This window comes from Macaca fascicularis, chromosome 3, assembly GCF_037993035.2.
Source record: "Macaca fascicularis isolate 582-1 chromosome 3, T2T-MFA8v1.1".
Classification (NCBI taxonomy): Eukaryota; Metazoa; Chordata; class Mammalia; order Primates; family Cercopithecidae; genus Macaca; species Macaca fascicularis.
The window spans coordinates 180,595,086-180,613,657 of NC_088377.1; the positions used below are offsets into that span (position 1 = coordinate 180,595,086).

The window sequence follows — 18,572 nt, forward strand, 5'->3', positions numbered from 1 at the left end:
AGACATACACAGAAGGAGAACACCATGTGACGATGAAGGCAGAGATCACAACAATGCACCTACAAGGCAAGGAATATTAAAGATTGACAGCAAATCACCAGCAGCTAGGGGAGAGCCCTGCAGCAGATTCTCCCTCACAGGCTTCAGAAGGAAGCCACACCTTGAACTTGGACTTCTAGCCTCCAGAACGGCGAGAAAATACATTTTTGCTGTTTAAGCCAAACAAGAGAAAAGTATATGTCTCAACTCTGACTTTGTATAACTATTGTGTGAAACATCGTCCCGAGTATGGAACCTATACTACTTGTATGGTCCTAACAACTGTGTGCTTACAGTCATAATTTAAAGTGGGCCAGGTCTCCAGCACCTGTCAGAAAGTAACATAAATCACACCCAGAAGAACACACTCACAGCCGGGTTTCAAAGTCTTCCTGCAGCTACAGTTGCAGAGCACAGAATTAAAAATTATAAAATACATAGGAAACCAAAGTACCATGAACAAAAGTCAAGAGAAATCCCATGAAAAAAGTATTTTTTAAAAAGGCCAACTAGATTGAATCAGATCTATAAAGACTTTGGGTATCAGAATTATGAGACCCATTTTTTTAAAGTTATATTTAATTCATTTAAAATAATAAAGACTGAAAACATGAGTAACGAGCAAGACACTATACAAGTTGGCCAGAAATATTTTTAAAACATTTAGAAATAAAAATTTTATAATTAATAAATTTTAAACTCAATATACTCGTAAAACAGCAATTTAGACAGTGCTGAAGCAAGATTTAGTGAACTGGGGGATAGGTCTGAAGAAATTACTCAGAAAAGGGCACAGGAAAATAAAGAAAAGTGAAATATTAATAAAAGAAGCTAAGAGACATAGAAGACAGAATAAGACAGTCCAACATACATTTGATCAAAGTTTTAGGAAAAAAATAAAAGGGAATAGGGTAGATACAATATTCAAAGACATAGTGCTAAGAATTTGCCAAAATTAATAAGAGGCACGAACCATTCAATTCACAAAGACCAAAAAATCCCAAGGAGGGTGAATTAAAAAAAAAAAAAATCCAAACCTATACATGTGATGATACCACAGACCACAGACAAATTGTAAAACCAGTCAGAGAAAAAGGAAACAGCAACCAAACAAGCAAAAAATAACTGCCTGACAGAATTAGAAGCCAGATGACAACGAAACAAAATCCTCAAGTGCTGAGAGAAACTCTCTGACATCTCAGAGGTGAATAACCAGGAAAACTCTCTATCAAGACATTTTCAGCTTAACAGTGGTTATACTAACAGAAGACCCTCAGTAAAGGAGCTTCTAAATAAGGATATCCTTCAAAAAGAAGCGTTATTATCTCAGCAGGAAGATCTGAGAATAGAGAATAAATGATAAACATATGGCCAGACGTGGTGGCTGACACCTATAATCCCAGCATTTTGGGAGGCCAAGGCAGGTGGATCACCTAAGGTCAGGAGTTCGAGACCAGCCTAGCCAACACAGTGAAATCCCATCTCCACTAAAAATGAAAAATTAGCTGGGTGTGGTGACACACACCTGTAGTCCCAGCTACTCAAGAGGCTGAGGCAGAAGAATCGCATGAACCCGGGAGGTGGAGACTGCAGTGAGCTGAGATCATGCCATTGCACTCCAGCCTGGGCAACAAAGCAAGACTCCATCTCAAAAAGGAAAAAAAAAAAGATAAATATATGGTTAAATCTAAACAAACAGTGATGGTATAAATGAACAATAATACTCCTACGTAATTTGTGAGTTTACAGAAGACACATTATATGGAATTAAAAGTTACACATAGAAGCTATAAGAGGGACAGCCAGAGGTATTGTTGACTCACTAGCAGAGATGGAGATCAAAAGTTAAGACAAAATTCTGTGAATAGATTTTTGTTTCTATATACCAAAATTTGTAAATAATATTTAGTGCCATAGATAAAGTATTTCTAGCTGGTTCTCCTAGCATCTGAAAGTCACCAACTTAAACCATATATAAATTGCTTAAAGGGTCATATTCCTTTCTACATCATATGCATTTTTTAAATGAATAAATAATACAAGAAGGATTTTTTTAATCAGTATTTTAAGTTGTTTCATAGCAATATTATACAGCATTTGTTGTCTTCCATACAACCTGGCTGTAGGATTCCTTGCCTAAGTGATTGTGTTACTTACCTGTCACGTCCCAAGCACAGGTAAAAGAAAACACAATACTTATGATGACCACAGTAAAATAGCAGCTGTTCTTTTTTTTTTTTTTTTTTTTTTTTTTGATGTTCTTTTCTACAATAAAGGCTTACAAGTTATAAATATAAGAAGAAATAAAATAACGGTTCTGTCAAATTGTGTATCATATAAATCTGAACGTTTTCCTAAGGATAAATCATTTTATGTGTCTGTTTTAAAACTGCTATGATATAATTTGTTTTGAAATATTAGATCTGAACAAGGAGCAAGTTCCCTTTTAAAACAAATCACAAATGCATTTGGAAGTGAACCGGAAGACTGCAAGAGATAAAATAACCAGGAAGAGCAACGTTTAGTGGCTAATTTATGAACCTGAGTATCTGATGCAAGCTAGAATTCAATCAACTCTGCCTTCTAAGGACAGGAAACGGGGAGGGCAAAGTGGCCAAAGGGACAAAAAAATCCTCCTGACTAGAACATGATGGCAACAAAAACTTCGTATTAAGAAACGGAAGGTGTGCCAAGCCGGGATGCTTTTTTTTTTCTTTCTTTCTCTCTGCCAAGCCCTAGGAGGGACAAAGCAGCTGCAATGCCAAAGGGAATCACTTCTGCAGTTAACTCAGGAGGAGGCTAGGAAACCCAGGCGAGTCCTCTCACAGCATAAAAGGCCTCAGGGACTCTAATTTCAAGCCCTGGAGATCAATTTTCAAGCTCTGAAGAGTAGGCTCACAAAAGAGGGAAAGGTTCTCTCTTGGATGACAGAGAAAGGAAAGGGGTTGGGGTGAGACGGGTGCTTCTCAGACTGTGACGCCCTCCTGAATGACGCCGGACCCTGGACTCCTGCACTGCTCCCGGCTGACCCGGGTCTGCCACCCAGTCCAAGTAGCCAGTACTGAGGCCTTTTCTCCATCTAGGCAGCAAACCCTTGTTCACAGGGAGCCTACCAGGCACCTGCACCTCGCCCTGGCCAGGTTCCAGCCATGCTGGACATCACAGCGGGAAACTGTCCTGAGCTCTCACCGCCAGGCCACAACGACTCCATGATTACACAGTAGTGAGGAAGAGGCCCAGCTGTCTCCAAAACTTGTCTGTCTCAGACGTTCACAAGTAAGACGAAGTGGTAGCCTGACATTTTTTTTTAAGTCTTGTTTTTCTATCTGGAAATCTTTCTGAACCATAGTAGTCAATCATGGAATCACGTACTTTTCAAGCTTAATAGATCCTTTAGGACCTAGGCCAATCCCTCATGGTGCAAATAAGGCTCAAAATAGCAACCCACAGGGTCAGCACAGAAACAGGCAGGTTCCTGCCTTTGCAGGGGCTGAAGGCTCTTCATACCACACTGTGTTTTATCAAATCAAGCCACTGAATTAAAGTTGTTGGTGAGGAAATTTAGTTAAAAAACACGCTAAATGGCCAGGTACTAGTGGCTCACCCCTATAATCCAAGCACTTTGGTAGGCCAAGGCAGGAGGCAAGTGAATGGCTTGAGCCCTGGAGTTCACCAGCCTGGGCAACATAGCGAAACCCCGACTCTACAAAAAATCAAAAATTAGCCGAGCATGGTGGCAACCACCTGTGTGTGATTCCAGCTACTTGAGAGGCTGAGGTGGGAGGATCGCTTGAGCCCAGGAGGTGGAGGTTGCAGTGAGCTGAGATTGTGCCACTGTCTCCAGCCTGGGCAACAGAGCCAGACCCTGTCAAAAAAAAAAAAAAAAAAAAGACTAAACTATCTTAGACTACAATTGAGTTGAAAGCACTTGCTAAATTCTGTTACTAAAACTTACGGGCAGGCACATGTTGTGGACTCTGAGGCCCCACAGTCCACCTGGGGACAGCTCACAGCTGCAGGCACAGACGCTGGGAAAACACCTCCTCCTCTGAGAACTGGCCTGGGAGGCCCAAGGGACAGCAGTGTCAAGCGTCGCTAAAGAGCTTTCATCCAGACAGAAACATTATTTTTGCTTCCTTGCTAAATTGTGGAGTTTCTAAAACATGATGAGTCATCTCAACTCTCTGTGGATATGAAATCTGCTACAAAACAAGGGCTCCTGGCCCCAGTATTTCCAAGAGTTTACAAACAAAAGCAGTTGATTATTTAACCACTCCCCAACTTCACAAATCTCCAGCAACTTTTTTCTTTTTTCTTTTTTGTTGAGACAGGTTTTGTTGTGTCACCCAAGCTGGAGTGCAGTGGTGCAATCTCGGCTCACTGCAACCTCTGCCTCTTGGGTTCAAGCGATTTGCGCCTCAGTCTCCAGAGTAGCTGGGATTCCAGGCACCCACCAACATGCTCAGCTACTTTTTATATTTTTAGTAGAGATGGAGTTTCGCCATGTTGGCCAGACTGGCCTCAAACTCCCAACCTCAAGTGATCCGTCTGTCTCCTTCCCCCAAAGTGCTGGGATTACAGGCATGAGCCACCGCACCTGGCCAACTTCTTATTCTTCTTCTAGTTCTCAGGTTGTCCTAGGCAGATTTTTAGTGCTGTTACAAAAACCATCCTTTCTCCTTCCCCACATTCCATTTATCTTCCTGGTTTAGAAAAAAGTGTCTTCCCCTTGTTTCTCCAACACAAAATGTATACTAATATCTTCTATCAAGTTACTTCTCCAACTGGTACTGGTTTTATCATCAAATATTAAGTAGATAATACTATTTATAAATATATATACATATATAAGTTATGTAAATAACACAGATAACACCTGAGTACCCATCACCCAGTTTAAGAAAAGTATTACCCTTACCAGCTGGAGTACAGAGGTACAATCATAGCTCACTGCACTCTTGAACTCCTGGGCTCAGGCAATCCCCCACAGCTCAGCCTCCCAAACAGCTGGGACCATAGGCTTGTGCCACTATGCCCAGCTAATTAATTTTATCTTTCTTCTGTAGAGATAAGGTCTCACTATATTGCCCAGGCTAGTCTCAAATTCCTGGCCTCAAGCAGTCCTCCTGCCTCGGCCTCCCAAAGTGAGCCACCGCACCCAGCTATGAAATGTATTTCCTATATAGTAAGACTTGAAAGTCAAAATTACTCTTGATCCATGAGTTGCAGAATGGATGTGTGTTAACAGGCATGAAGGCAACTTTAATCTCCTTGTCCATCTCGTAAGAGTTCTTGGGTGACTAGGTCCACTGTCAATGAGCAGTAATAGTTTGAAAGGAATCTTTTGTTCTGAGCGGTAGGTCTCAACAGTGGCCTTAAGTTAGTCAGTAAATCATGCTTTATACAGATGTGCTGTCATCTGGGCTGTGTTGTTTCACTTACAGAGTGCCAGTAGAGCCAACTCAGCATAATTCTTAAGGACCCCATGTTTTTCAGAAGGGTCAGTGAGCACTGGCTTCAGCTTCATTGGCCCCTAACAAGAGAGTCAGTTGTCCTTTGGAGCTCTGAAGCCGAGCATTGACTTCTCTAGCTGTGAAAGTCCTGGATGGCATCTTCTCCCACTAGAAGGCTGCTTCATCTACACTGAAAATCTGTTGTTTAGTCTAACTGCCTTCACCAATGAACTCACCTAAATCCTCTGGATAATTTGCTGTTATATCTTGTACTTCTATGTACGGAGACAGCTTCTTTCCTTAAATCTCATGAACCAACCTCTGCTAGCTTCAAACTTTTCTTCTGCAGCTTCCTTACCTTTCTCAGCCTTTAAAGGATCAGAGTTAACGCCTTGCTCTGGATGAGGCTTTGGCTTACAGGAGTGTTGCAGCTGATTTAATCTATCCAGACCATTCAAGCTCTCTCCATATCAGCAACAAGGCTGTTTTGCTTTCTTATTATTCATGTGTTTGTTGTGGTACTACTTTTAATTTCCTTCAAGAACTTTTCCTTTGCATTCACAACTTGGCAATCTATTTGTTGCAAGAGGTCAGCTTTCATCCTTTTTTATGGCTGCATAGTATTCCATGGTGTATATGTGCCACATTTTCTTAATCCAGTCTGTCACTGATGGACATTTGGGTTGATTCCAAGTCTTTGCAATTGTGAATAGTGCCGCAATAAACATACGTGTGCATGTGTCTTTATAGCAGCATGATTTATAATCCTTTGGGTATATACCCAGTAATCGGATGGCTGGGTCATATGGTACTTCTAGTTCTAGATCCTTGAGGAGTCGCCATACTGTTTTCCATAATGGTTGAACTAGTTTACAATCCCACCACTTTGTAGGGACGTGGATGCAGCTGGAAACCATCATTCTCAGCAAATTATCGCAAGAACAGAAAACCAAACACCGCATGTTCTCACTCATAGGTGGGAACTGAACAATGAGATCACTTGGAGTCGGGAAGGGGAACATCACACATCGGGGCCTATCATGGGGAGGGGGTTGGGAGGAGGGATTGCATTGGGAGTTATACCTGATGTAAATGACGAGCTGATGGGTGCTGACGAGTTGATGGGTGCAACACACCAACATGGCACAAGTATACTAATGTAACAAACCTGCACGTTATGCACATGTACCCTAGAACTTAAAGTATAATTTAAAAAAAAAAAAAGAGGTCACCTTTTAGGCTCCCTTGGCTTTTGACGTGTCTTCCTCACTTTATCATTTCTAGCTTTTCACTGAAAGTGAGAGACAAGTAACTCTTCCTTTCACTTGAGCACTTAGAGACCATTGCAGGGTTATAAACTGGACTACTTTGAAAATTCTGTGTCTCAGGAGACAGGGAGCCCTCAGGAGAGGGAGAGAGACATGAGAACGACTAGTGAGTGGAGCAGTTAGGAGACACACATTTATTAAGTTTGCCTTCGTATATGGGCAGAGTTTGCGGCCCCTCAGGACAAATTACAATAGTGACATCAAAGATGACTGATCACAGATCACCATAACAGATATAATAATGAAAACATCATAAATGTGAGAATTACCAAATTGTGACAGAGACATAAAGTGTCGATAGACTTACCTGAAGAGGGCTGCCACGAGCCTGCCGTCTGTAAAAAGCGCAGTATCTGCAAAGTGCAATAAAATGGGGCAGGGGTACACCTGTGTTTCGGATCCTCGTATCTTAGGTCAGTTATAACTTCTCCAGTTCATAGTTTGTTGTTTGGGTTTTTTTACTGGCGTCTTTGATGAACAAAAGGTCTCAATTTTGGCTGGGCGCGGTGGCTCACGCCTGTAATCCCAGCACTTTGGGAGGCTGAGGTGGGTGGATCACCTGAGATCAGGAGTTCAAGACTAGCCCGGCCAGCATGGCAAAAACACATCTCTATTAAAAATACAAAAACTAGCCAGGCATGGTGGCGGGTGCCTGTAATCCAGCTACTCGGGAGGCTGAGGCAGGAGAATCTCTTGAACCCAGGAGGCAGAGGCTGCAGTGAGCCGAGATTGCACCACTGCACTCCAGACTGGGTGACAGAGCAAAAGTCCTGTCTCAAAAAAAAAAAAAAAGGTCTCAGTTTTAATATGGTCAAATTTATCAGTCTTTTGTTGTTGTTTGAGATTCACCTGTATATATTTTAAGATGGAAGGTTTAAGAAATCATTTCCCTCACTAAAAGGCATTATGTTACTCTTCTATCTTGTCTTCTAACAGTTTTAAGGTTTTTTTTTTCACATTTAAGACCACGTGTTCCTGGAGGTGTGTGGGTGGGGGAGGCGTGAGGGGTGTGTGTGTGTGCAGGAGACGTGAAGGCAGACAAGAGTGTCCTAACCCACTGTTACTCACGGTGTGATCCACAAGCTTTTTGTTATGGGTCTGCAATGAGACAAGGTTCTTGAACCAGTATGGAAATCAACATACTGCCTTTTCAGAGACTAGGCCATGCTCAAATTAAAAATTAAAATTATAAAAACTAGACAGCATGCTATATGAACAGTCAATTCACACTCTCATGTAAGTTCTTTATTTTGTCTTAACTGGAAAACAACAGTTTGCAGAGTGGCACATTCTGAGGTACTATGTGGGCAAGGGATGTGGGATCTGCCCACGGTCCCGGAGTGGGAGGCAGAGGGGCAGTACTGGGAACGCAGCCGACTGGAGAACACAGAGGAGACCAGCATGTCTGGAGAGGAACAGAAAAAAAAAGTTCTTAAACTCCAAGGTAGAGTCAGAGAAAGGCAGGAGACCATACCATGCAAAGCTTGGAAGGCACAATGCTGAGGACACTCGGCAAATGCAGTGGGAAGCCAGTGAAGAAGCTATTTAAAAGCATGGGAATGACACGATCTGAAAAATGGTTTTCAAAAATCCCTCTTGCTGCTGTGCGCAGAACAGGCTAATGGGGGCAGGAGGAGATGTAGAGAGATCAGTTATGTGGTCACTAGAGTTGAACTTAAGACGACAGCGGCTCAGAGTGGTATATTTAGCACTTTGCTCCTCAGAGTGTAGTCGGCAGACCTTCAGCATCAGCCGGGAGTGTTTTGGAAATGCAGCATCTCAAGCCCACACAAGACCCTGCGGAATCAGAAACTGCTTTTACCATGACCCCCAGGTAATTCACGCACCCATTCAAGTTTGAGAAGCACTAGCCTGGGATTTATTATAGGGAAATTCACATGGTGATATCAAGCATGCAGATGAATATCCAAGCCTGAGATAAACCTGCAAACGTGAAGAAGAGAAGCCAGGGAGACAGAGGAAAACCAGGAACGGGAGGTGACAAGAAAACAGAAAATCGGTTGGTACTGGGGAAGGGTCGCTGTGCTGAATGACCCCGAGAGATCAAGCACGTGCAGGCTGGAGAGGCCCTCCTGGCGTGTACGTTTCTCGTGGTGGCAGAAGCCAGGCTGACTAGTGAAGGGCAGATGAGGAAACGCGAGCTCCACGCAATCAACTTCACAAGCAGCTTCACTGCATGAGATAGGGAAGGGAGGTGGGACCTGGAGGGTCTGGGGAAGCTGCTTGGTTCTGAGACGAGAGAGAAGAATCACCGAGGAGTTGGTTAAAGATGCAAGTTTCTAAAAAGGCGAAGCAGCTAATGCAAAATGTTTCCTCTAATCATGAGGAAGCATCAGATAAACCCAGGACCAGGGATGTTCTACAAAAGATCTGATTTTCAAAAATGCCAAGGTCATAAAAGGCAAGAAAAGACTGAGGAACTGAGCAGACTGAGGAGCCGTGACAACTAAATGTGACGTGCAAGTCTGGACTGGACTCCAGAACAGAAGTGGTAGAACTGGTGAAGCCCTGTAAAGCCTGTAGTTTCACTTGTGGCATTGAACAAATGCAAACTTCCTAACTGTGGTAACTCCACTACGATCATGTAAGATGTTATTATTAGGGGAAGCTGAATGAAGGGTATATGGGAACCCTGTGCATTCATTTTCCAACTTTATGTCTAAAATTCTTGCAAAATAGGCCAGGCGTGGTGGCTCACACCTGTAATCCCAGCACTTTGGGAGGCCAGGGCAGGCGGATCACCTGAGGTCAGGAGTTCAAGACCAGCCTGGCCAACATGGCAAAACCCCATCTCTAATGAAAATACAAAAATTAGCCAGGCATGGTGGCACGTGCCTGTAATCCCAGCTATTTGGGAGGCTGAGGCAGGAGAATCACTTGAACCCAGGAAGGGGAGGTTGCAGTGAGCTGAGATTTTGCCACTGTACTCTAGCCTGGGTGACAGAGTAAGACTGTCTCAAAAATAATAATAGTAAAATAAATAAAATACAATTCTTGCAAAATAAAAATGAAAGTAACTCGGGTTGTCATCAGGAAGCAGTGTATGGGTTTTTGTTGTTGTTGTCGTTCTTACTGTTGTTTTGGAACCTATAATTGGAACCAAAGGGTGACTCAAATGATATCAAAAGGGTGACAACACTGCTGATAGAGTAATGCAAAAGAGATGACGATACCAAAGACGAAAGGACCAGTGAGAAGCCCACAGGGCTGAGAAGGAAGGAAGGAATGGAACCCGGAGAGGAAGTGGACTTTGATCCTCCACAAGACACAGGGTCCCTGAAAATTACTACCATGGAGGGCAGACTGAGAGTGAGTTCACAGACCAGGAAACTTTACAGATTTATTTGTGAGGATTTGTGGGAATTCTGGTTAGAGGGCTTCTCTGGATATAGTATTTCCTATTAAAAACAAACAAACAAGCAAACAAAAAACAAGTCCAGGACATCCACTGAAAATAGGGAGTGGTTGAGGGATGGGGCGGAGCCCACCAGGAGAGCAGAGAATTTGTGAAAGACCTGGAGGAGCAGGGGAGAGGGCATCATCCACAGAAATGAGACAGGATGGCCATGCTCTGCCTGAAACTAGAAGGCAGGTTTCCCATGTCCATGGGAGGAAAAACTGCTATTCCCAAATCAGTGTTTTAGGCTGTAGTTGGATATGTTTTAGTTTTAGTTCTGTGTCTCGTAACACAGAAAATATCAGCCTGGGAGTGAATGGAAAGGAACTGACTGCGCTTATCCCCACTGTTCTAAGTTCACGAATATTCTTAAACTTCATTTTGAAGTCTTCCTTTGACATCCTTTGTTTCTTGACTTTTAGTAGGTCACAGATAACATTAAAATGTTTGAATTACCATAGGTCACATCTTTGATTCCTGACTCAAATAAGAGGCACCATGGTGTAATAATAGAGAGTGCCAGAGATGAGAGCTTGCAGGCCTCGGGCCACATCCTGGCCCACCTGGAGGAGCCATTTCACATTCCTGGGTCTCAGTTCCTTCATCCTCTAACAAGATACACTGTCCCTGAAAATTACTACCTGAAAAATGGGTGTTGACATCTGACTTCCCAAGTGGAAGGAAAATAAGACCCTATGTATATGCTATGAGGTTTTCTCTAACCCTCAAACCATAAGGGGTTCCCCCAGAAAGGGGAGCCCCCAAATGATAAATGGCCATGATATTGGTAGTGGGCAGCTTCAGTTTTAGCTGGAAAAACACCAGCTCATAAAAAGCACAGTTCTTCAGCACTGGCAAAATACAATCCCATCCAGAGAGGGATAATGGGGCCAAAGTCTCCAGAACATTCCACAGAGAACAGAACTGGTTGCTGTTCTATCTCCAACTTGCTCAGTTCCCCTGGAGAAATCCCTCGTAATTAGTCATCCCTTCCATTTCCTCCTCTAAAGATGGGACACGGATAACAATTAGTGACCTCACCCAAACATAAAGAGAACTCATGTGGAACTTCAGAAAACAATGACTGCAACCAAACAATACTGAAATACTAATACTGCAAGGTTTTTAAAAAATTCAACTATTCTAGCTAAAACATCAGTTTAGGCTTCATGTTGGGGTTTAGGGACTCTACCTCTGTGCATGATTTTCTCATGTGAGGAGCTAAGGATATTAAAATGTTGGTTTAGTTGAAGGCAAGGTCCAGAGGATTTATTAGAAGATGTTCTGTTTTGCTTTGTTTTGCTTTATTCTTTCCTAAATAAAATGCAATCCTCTTTCACCAACCTAGAAAGCAAGATTGTCAGCACTTTGAGTAACCAAAACAAACTAAACTAAATAACTCAATTCACTAAGAACAAAGGCAAAAAAATTTCTCTGTCAGCCATCTGTTTCTAAAATAATTTAATTTAAAACACAGTCTTGTAACAACAGGGAAAAGGACACCATGAGCTTCCAGATTCTTCTGTCTCCTATTACACTCAGAGCAGGAGTGGCACACGACGTCCCATGACTAAGCATGAGCAGGCACCTTCCCTCCCAACGGCAGGAGCCAGCAGCAATGAACATCCACACCGATGCCCAAGCAGCCAGGAGACACCACTGCCTCCCTGGGGGGTATTAATTCCAACAAACAGTAAACAGCTTATGTGGCAGGCTCAATGCCTTAATTCAGCTCTAAATTAAGCTTTTATTTTATATCAAGGGATCAGGAGGCTTAAGAGAGAGAGGGGTCACGCCGGCTGGAGGCAGCAGCAAGGACAAAGGCACTATGTCTGGACAAAGTGGGATGTGTCTGCAGTGGCTGGATTTGGTTGGAGAGAATAATACTGGAAAAGTTGGCCCAAGAGTGTGAGAATCTTGGCAGACAATAGGAAGGAATAAGATATTCTGAGCAGAGCGGCTTTTTGACCAAAGTTATCCTGCAGAAAAATCAATCTGGCAGAGCGGAAAGAAGCATAAAATAGTGCTCCATGATACACACAGATACGCACGGTCGATGGGGCAAGGAGTGTGATCAGGACAGTGAAGGGAACAGAAAAGAAGTTCCAAGTCAGAGAGACTGCACTAAGGTAAAAAAGATGATAAAATTCAGCAGCCAATGGAAGGGACGGGGAAGACAGAACAAAAAGTCAGAGGTGATTCTAAATCACAGTTGCAACTGTCCACTAGGCAGTTCCACTTGAGTATCCAACAGGCTCTTAAAAAAACCCTGACCCTCCCCCATATGCCACTTAATAGCTCATGCCTATAGCCAGGTCCTGCCAGCGCTGTGGACCCTCACACACTGTCCTCCCCACCACCACCAATTAATTTAGGCCTTACAATGACCCGCTCAGAGCCCTGCCTTGCACAACTTCTGTGAGAGACAGGCTTTCCAGGACATGGAAGCACAGGAGGCAGAGGTGTCCTGAGACCATGGATGCTGCCTGCTTCCTCGCTCACTCTAGGTTCGGTTCAGGAACCAGGAGAGGCCACAGCATCTACAAACATCCTTTCAAATGGCTTCTATAGTGTTTCTTGGGTGGTGTCTTAAGCCCCATATGCAAAGGGTGGCAGCACTTCCAGCATGACAAGTTCCCACCTTGTCCAAACAGTGTCACTAGAGATGTGTGAGCCCCCCACACACACACCCCAAACCCTGGCGCTGTGGGCCAAGGGAAGGTGTGCTGAGAAGCCCTGTAAATGCCCTGGCCCTGATCAGAGGTGTGTGTTCCTGGTCATGGTAATCAGTCAGGGCTGTGGTCTCTCTCTCTACGAGCCATAACCCACCCTAAGTTCTGCAGCCTCCCCTAGCCCCTCCAATCTATCTGGAGTTTTCTAACATGCAGAGCTAATCAATCCATTCTGTATATATGAAGTTCATCTAAAAGAAAAGAAACAATCCAACTATGTCACCCCATTCTCAAAATCCTCCAGTGGCTCTTAAAAGTCTTCAGAAATCCAAAGCCCTCAGCTGAGATACAAGAATCTTCAGCTCCCTGTTCCCACCTGTGCCATTAGTATTACCCTCCCCTACAACCAGCCCATGCCCCAGCTATTCGACGTGCTCTCTGACCACCATGCTTTTGCAAAGATTGCTCCCTTTACTGATACCGGCCCCTCCTCCTTCCCGTAACTCCTGTCACACCTCAGAATCCCCTTTTCTATCTTCCGCAGAACCCTGCATGTGCTTCTCTCGTGACACTTAGGTTGTATTCTTGGCTTACTCATTACTCACTTGCCCCCCAACCCCACCCCAAATCATGAGCTACTTGAAGGAAGAGGCTGTGTCGCATCAGTGTGCCTCCCATGTCCACCCCAAAGACTAACACATCCATTCATTCATTCATTCATAAGTCCAACAAACACCTACCGGTCATGTGAGCTAAGTGCAGGGTATGAGGTGTTAGCCAAGATGGAAAGGTCTCCTGCTCACAACTTTATGGCTGAGAAGAGGAGACAGACAAACAATAACGATGAACAGAGAAGACTGGTAAGGAAATAAGCAAGATGCTGTGATGGACAGCAAGGAAGGTCAGGAGAGGATGAGGAACGAAGACAGAGAGACAGGAAGGCTGCTCCAGGCAGAGGGGGTGGCGAGTGCAGTGGCCTGAAGCAGGAAGGAGATTAACAGATGTGGAAATGGCTCCTACGAATGGTGCGGGGTCACCAAGGGCAGCCTGTCATTTGAGGCTCACATGGAAGGTGAGGAGCCAACTCGGGGTGGATGGAAATGTGACTCTAGGGTTTGAGAGAGAAATCTGGGCCAATGAGCGAGATTGGTGATTATCTGCAGAAAGATGATCATTGGGGTCAAATGATACCATCAAGGAAGGTGGTGGGAGTTTGACTTCCAAGCCCTCCAGGGACACATTCATTTAAGGGTGTTCTGTAGCAGACAGGAGGGGCCACCTTTAGCAATCACACTGCTATAGTCTGAATATCTGTGTCCCCCTAAAATTTGTACGTTGAAACCTAATCCGAAGGTGATGGTATTAAGAGGTAGGGCCTTTGGGAGGTGACTAGGTCATGAGGGCCCCACCCTCATGAACAGGATTAGTGTCCTTCTAAAAAAGGCCCGAGAGAGCTTGTCTGCCCCTTCTGCCATGTGAGGACACACAGAAGGCGCTGGCTATGAAGAACAAGCCCTCACCAGAAACCGAGCCTACTATGATCTTGATCTTGGACTTCTCAGCCTCCAGAACTGTGAGTGATAAATTTCTATTGTCTATAAGTGACCCAGTCCAAAGTATTTTGTTACAGCAGCCCAAACGAACTAAGACACGTACCAAATTGAGTTCTGGTTACATATACTTCTGTAATCTAATTCAGTCAAGCACACACATTACTCAGTCTCATTCTTACCTTATTTCCATTCATTGGTAATCTTTCTCAAACCCCCTGTTCTGCCTGCTTATTGGTATGAAGGGCCTACTGATTAGCAATTATCCATAGCATTAACTCTGTAAGTGTCTATAATTATGACTTATCTTGGTTTATTTGAGGGCTCTGTGGGACTCCATGACAGGGAATGACAGGAAGTTAATGTAAATACTAATTTGACAAGAAACTAACCAGATCAAATCTATAGATAAGCCAGAAGGCAATTTTCTAAAACTGCAGTCTCTTCCATGTAGAGTTCTATGCCTGTTTTTGCTATTACAATAAATTGTTTAAATGATGCCAAACAACCCAATTTTGGCATTTTAAACTTTTTACTATAGGCCAGGCACAGTGGCTCACGCCTGTAATCCCAGCACTTTGGGAAGCTGAGGTGGGTGGATCACCTGAGGACAGGAGTTCGAGACCAGTCTAGCCAACATGGCGAAACCCTGTGTCTACTAAAAACACAAAAATTAGCCAGGCGTAGTGGTGTGTGCCTGTAATCACAGCTACTCGGGAGGCTGAGGCAGGAGAATAGTTTGAACCTGGGAGGTGGAGGTTGCAGTGAGCTGAGTGAGACTCTGTCCCAAAAACATTAATTAATTAAATAAACTTTTTATTATAACATTTTCAGACATACACAAAAGTGGAAAGACTGAAACCCATTACTCAGCTTCGACCCTATAAACATTTTTTTAAAACACAAATACAGCAAATCCCAGACATCATTAATTTCTACAAATACTTCAGCATCTCTGATAAGGACTTTAAAAAATCATAACCACAATATAATTATCACACCCAACAAAATTAAAAATAATTCCTAATATCATCTAATTATGTATTTCAAACTTGGTTTTCCTTGGTGGCCTCAAAATATTTTTGTATAACAGTGTAATCGCTTTTTTCAAACCAGAATCCAAACAAGGTACATACAATGTTTTTGGTTCATGTGTCTCTTAGGTCTCTTTTACTTTATAATAATTTTCTCCTCTTTTTTCCCCCTTTTTAAAGCTCTCACTGTTTACTTGTTAAAGAAAGGTCATTTGTCCCTGTAGACAGTCCATGTTCTATATTTGGCTGACTATATTCTCATGGTGTCATTTAACATGTTCTTCCCTCAAATTTCTTACAAACTGGTAGTTAGATCAAGAGGCTTCATTAGATTCAGAACCAGTGTTTTTGGCGAGAATACTCCCTAGGTGGTCCTCTGTATTTCCACCGTATCACAGCAGGAAGTGCCTGGTTTCTGGCTGTTCTATTCTGAGTGATACTAAAATTTATCAAGGGCTTAAGAGTTGACAGCCCTTTTCATCCATTACAAGGCTCCTTATCATCCTCTTTACGTAATGACTAAGCAGTCACTGATGATCACTGCCTCCATCCATTATTTCATTAGGAAGGCTGGGTTTTTTAAGCCTGCATTAATTAAAGATATTCCAGCTGGGCGTGGTGGCTCATGACTATAATCTCATCACTCTGGCAGGCCCAAGCAGGAGGATTGCTTGAAGCCTGTGGTTTGAGACCAGCCTGGGCAACATAGCAAGACCCCATTTCTAAAAAAAAAAAATTATTTAAAAAATTAAAAAAATAATAATTTAAAAAGATGTTCCAACACTCAAATTATAGAAAGAATAGTAATTTGGGGTCTGGAACAATAATGTTATTTGTGTTTTGTAAGAACATTTAATAAGTCACCAGATTAGGAGTTCAATACAAAGATGCTGATTTCTGTACTGTTCTTTAAAAAGACTGCACACAAATCACTGACCCTGTGAATGTATTAAAGTCCCCCGCCCCCGCCAAAGTTCACCGTCCCATAAAGATAGTAAAGAATAAGGCAGATCTTGGAAATTATGACACTTAAGAAGGAGGGAAGGAGGAAATAGAAATGTCAGAATACCTGGAAGCAGTGCATTTATTACAGCACCTTTCCAAAGAACAGATTAAGAAGTACTGAAATAACTTTAAGACACGATGGTTAAACAGTTTCAAATTCCTCTTCTTCCTATACTAGAGTTTCTACAAAACGGCAAAAAATAATCTGAATCCTTTTCTCCCTATCCCTTACTCAGGGAAGTGTTAATAAACAGTAAAATACCTGTACGAACAGAAGAATCCTCCTCCCTTCAAAAGCAGAGGCTAGTTAATGCCTTCCGCATAATCACTTAATGAACCTGAGAAACCCTCTATTAATAGCCAAGCCTCACGGGTACCTACACTTCCCCCTGGGTTAGAGCACTTCCACTCAGGAAAGCGGTTAGCGCTCTGCTGAACTGAACTGCCCAGCCTGCTGCAAGAAGGTAGGGAAGGGAAGCAGGAGACATCAGGGATAACCTTCAGGGACCAGTAAGATGAGGGAGCCTAAACTCTTCCAAAGAGGAAATAAGGAAATGTTTAAAAATGGTGCAATGAATGCCACTGAATGGTATGCTTAAAAGTGATTCAAATGATAAATTTTGTATTATGTATATTTTACCAAATTAAAAGTCACGATGCTCAATTTTTATAAGCTCATGTGGCCAACAGCCACCCTCTCACAGGTGCTATGATCCATTATTCTTCTCACGTCATTGGTGAAAAACCCGAGGCTCCAAAAGATTAAGTAACTTGTTCAAGTCCCACAACTAGCAAGTGGTGGACCCAGTATTTGAACCTGGATCCATCTGCCGCCAAAACCCCTTGCTCTGGGCACAGCACCATACTGCCTCTCTGAACAGGTGCACTGAGAGCTTGCAAAAGAAATTTCCAGATTATCATTCTTGAGCAGCTCTGTACAAACATTTTCATAATTGAAGGCAAACAAGAATTCTAAGTATTAAAAACTGCTTCCCAATTTGAAAACTCTGCTCACTGCATCTCAACACAGGCCCATCAACTTCAGGAGGTTTAAACAGCATGTAAAAGAGCCAGATGGTGAAAATAATATCTCGGATGCTAAAGCCAGAGAGGCATGAGGCTAGCTCCTGCAATCAGCTCTGCACCATGACCACATGGGGATGCTGCCACAGAAAGACCTGGAACCTGGTTCCAGTGGCTGAGGCCCACAGGGAGACTCAAAGAGGAGAGGTATGAAAAGATGGGGACTGTCCCAGGCACCAGCCTTCTCAGGCACCGCACTGGTGATACATGTGCTCCCTTACCTGCAAAAGTAAGTGGGAGGCTGGGCGCGGTGGCTCACGCCTATAATCTCAGCACTTTGGGAGGCCGAGGTGGGCGGATCACAAGGTCAGGAGATCGAGACCATCCTGGCTAACACACTGAAGCCCCGTCTCTACTGAAAATATAAAAAAATTAGCCAGGCATGGTGGCGGATGCCTGTAGTCCCAGCTACTTGGGAGGCTGATGCAGAAGAATTGCTTGAACCCAGGAGGTGGAGGTTGCAGTGAGCCAAGATTGTGCCACTGCACTCCAGCCTGGTGACAGAGCAAGACTCCGTCTCAAAAAAAAAAAAAAAAAAAAAAAAAGAAGTAAGTTGGAGGTTGGATCAGAAGCAAGAAAATTCAAGCAACAAACACAATGGACCAAAGACCTGCCTGCTCCCCCCAGCAACCTACTAAGGGCTGCCTGGGCCTCGAACAACCAATGAGCAAACAATGTGTGTCCCTGCAGACAGTCTGCCCTCCACCGCAGAGGAAGCAAAGCTAAGGCAGCTTGCTAGACCCACATGAGAGGAGGAGGGAAATAATCGCAGATCTCCTTATTTGTGACAACAGTGGCAACAATGACTCCAGAGTGCTTGCTCTGTGCCCAGAAGTGTCACAAGTCCCCTTCGAGTCCCACAAAGCCCGATGGTGAAGGCACTGTTCTCGTCTCCATTTTACAGCAGGGCAGGCAGCACGGAGAGGTCCGGTTTGCCCAAATCCCTGCCAGAGAATCTGGACTAGAGCCCTGGGCTGTCTGCCCCCAGCA

The 18,572-nt window shown here is 43.5% G+C and overlaps 1 protein-coding gene and 1 long non-coding RNA gene across 3 annotated transcripts in view; both read right to left on the minus strand.

The window, feature by feature from the left end:
* KIAA1549 (KIAA1549 ortholog) overlaps positions 1–18,572 on the minus strand; it is a 145,739-nt gene that overhangs the window by 89,453 nt on the left and 37,714 nt on the right. The window lies entirely within an intron of this gene.
* On the minus strand, positions 8,044–16,818 carry LOC135970257 (uncharacterized). Its single transcript, XR_010585879.1, has 2 exons — positions 16,762–16,818; positions 8,044–8,225 (listed from the first exon to the last, which is right to left on the minus strand). It is a non-coding gene; the product is annotated as an uncharacterized lncRNA (long non-coding RNA).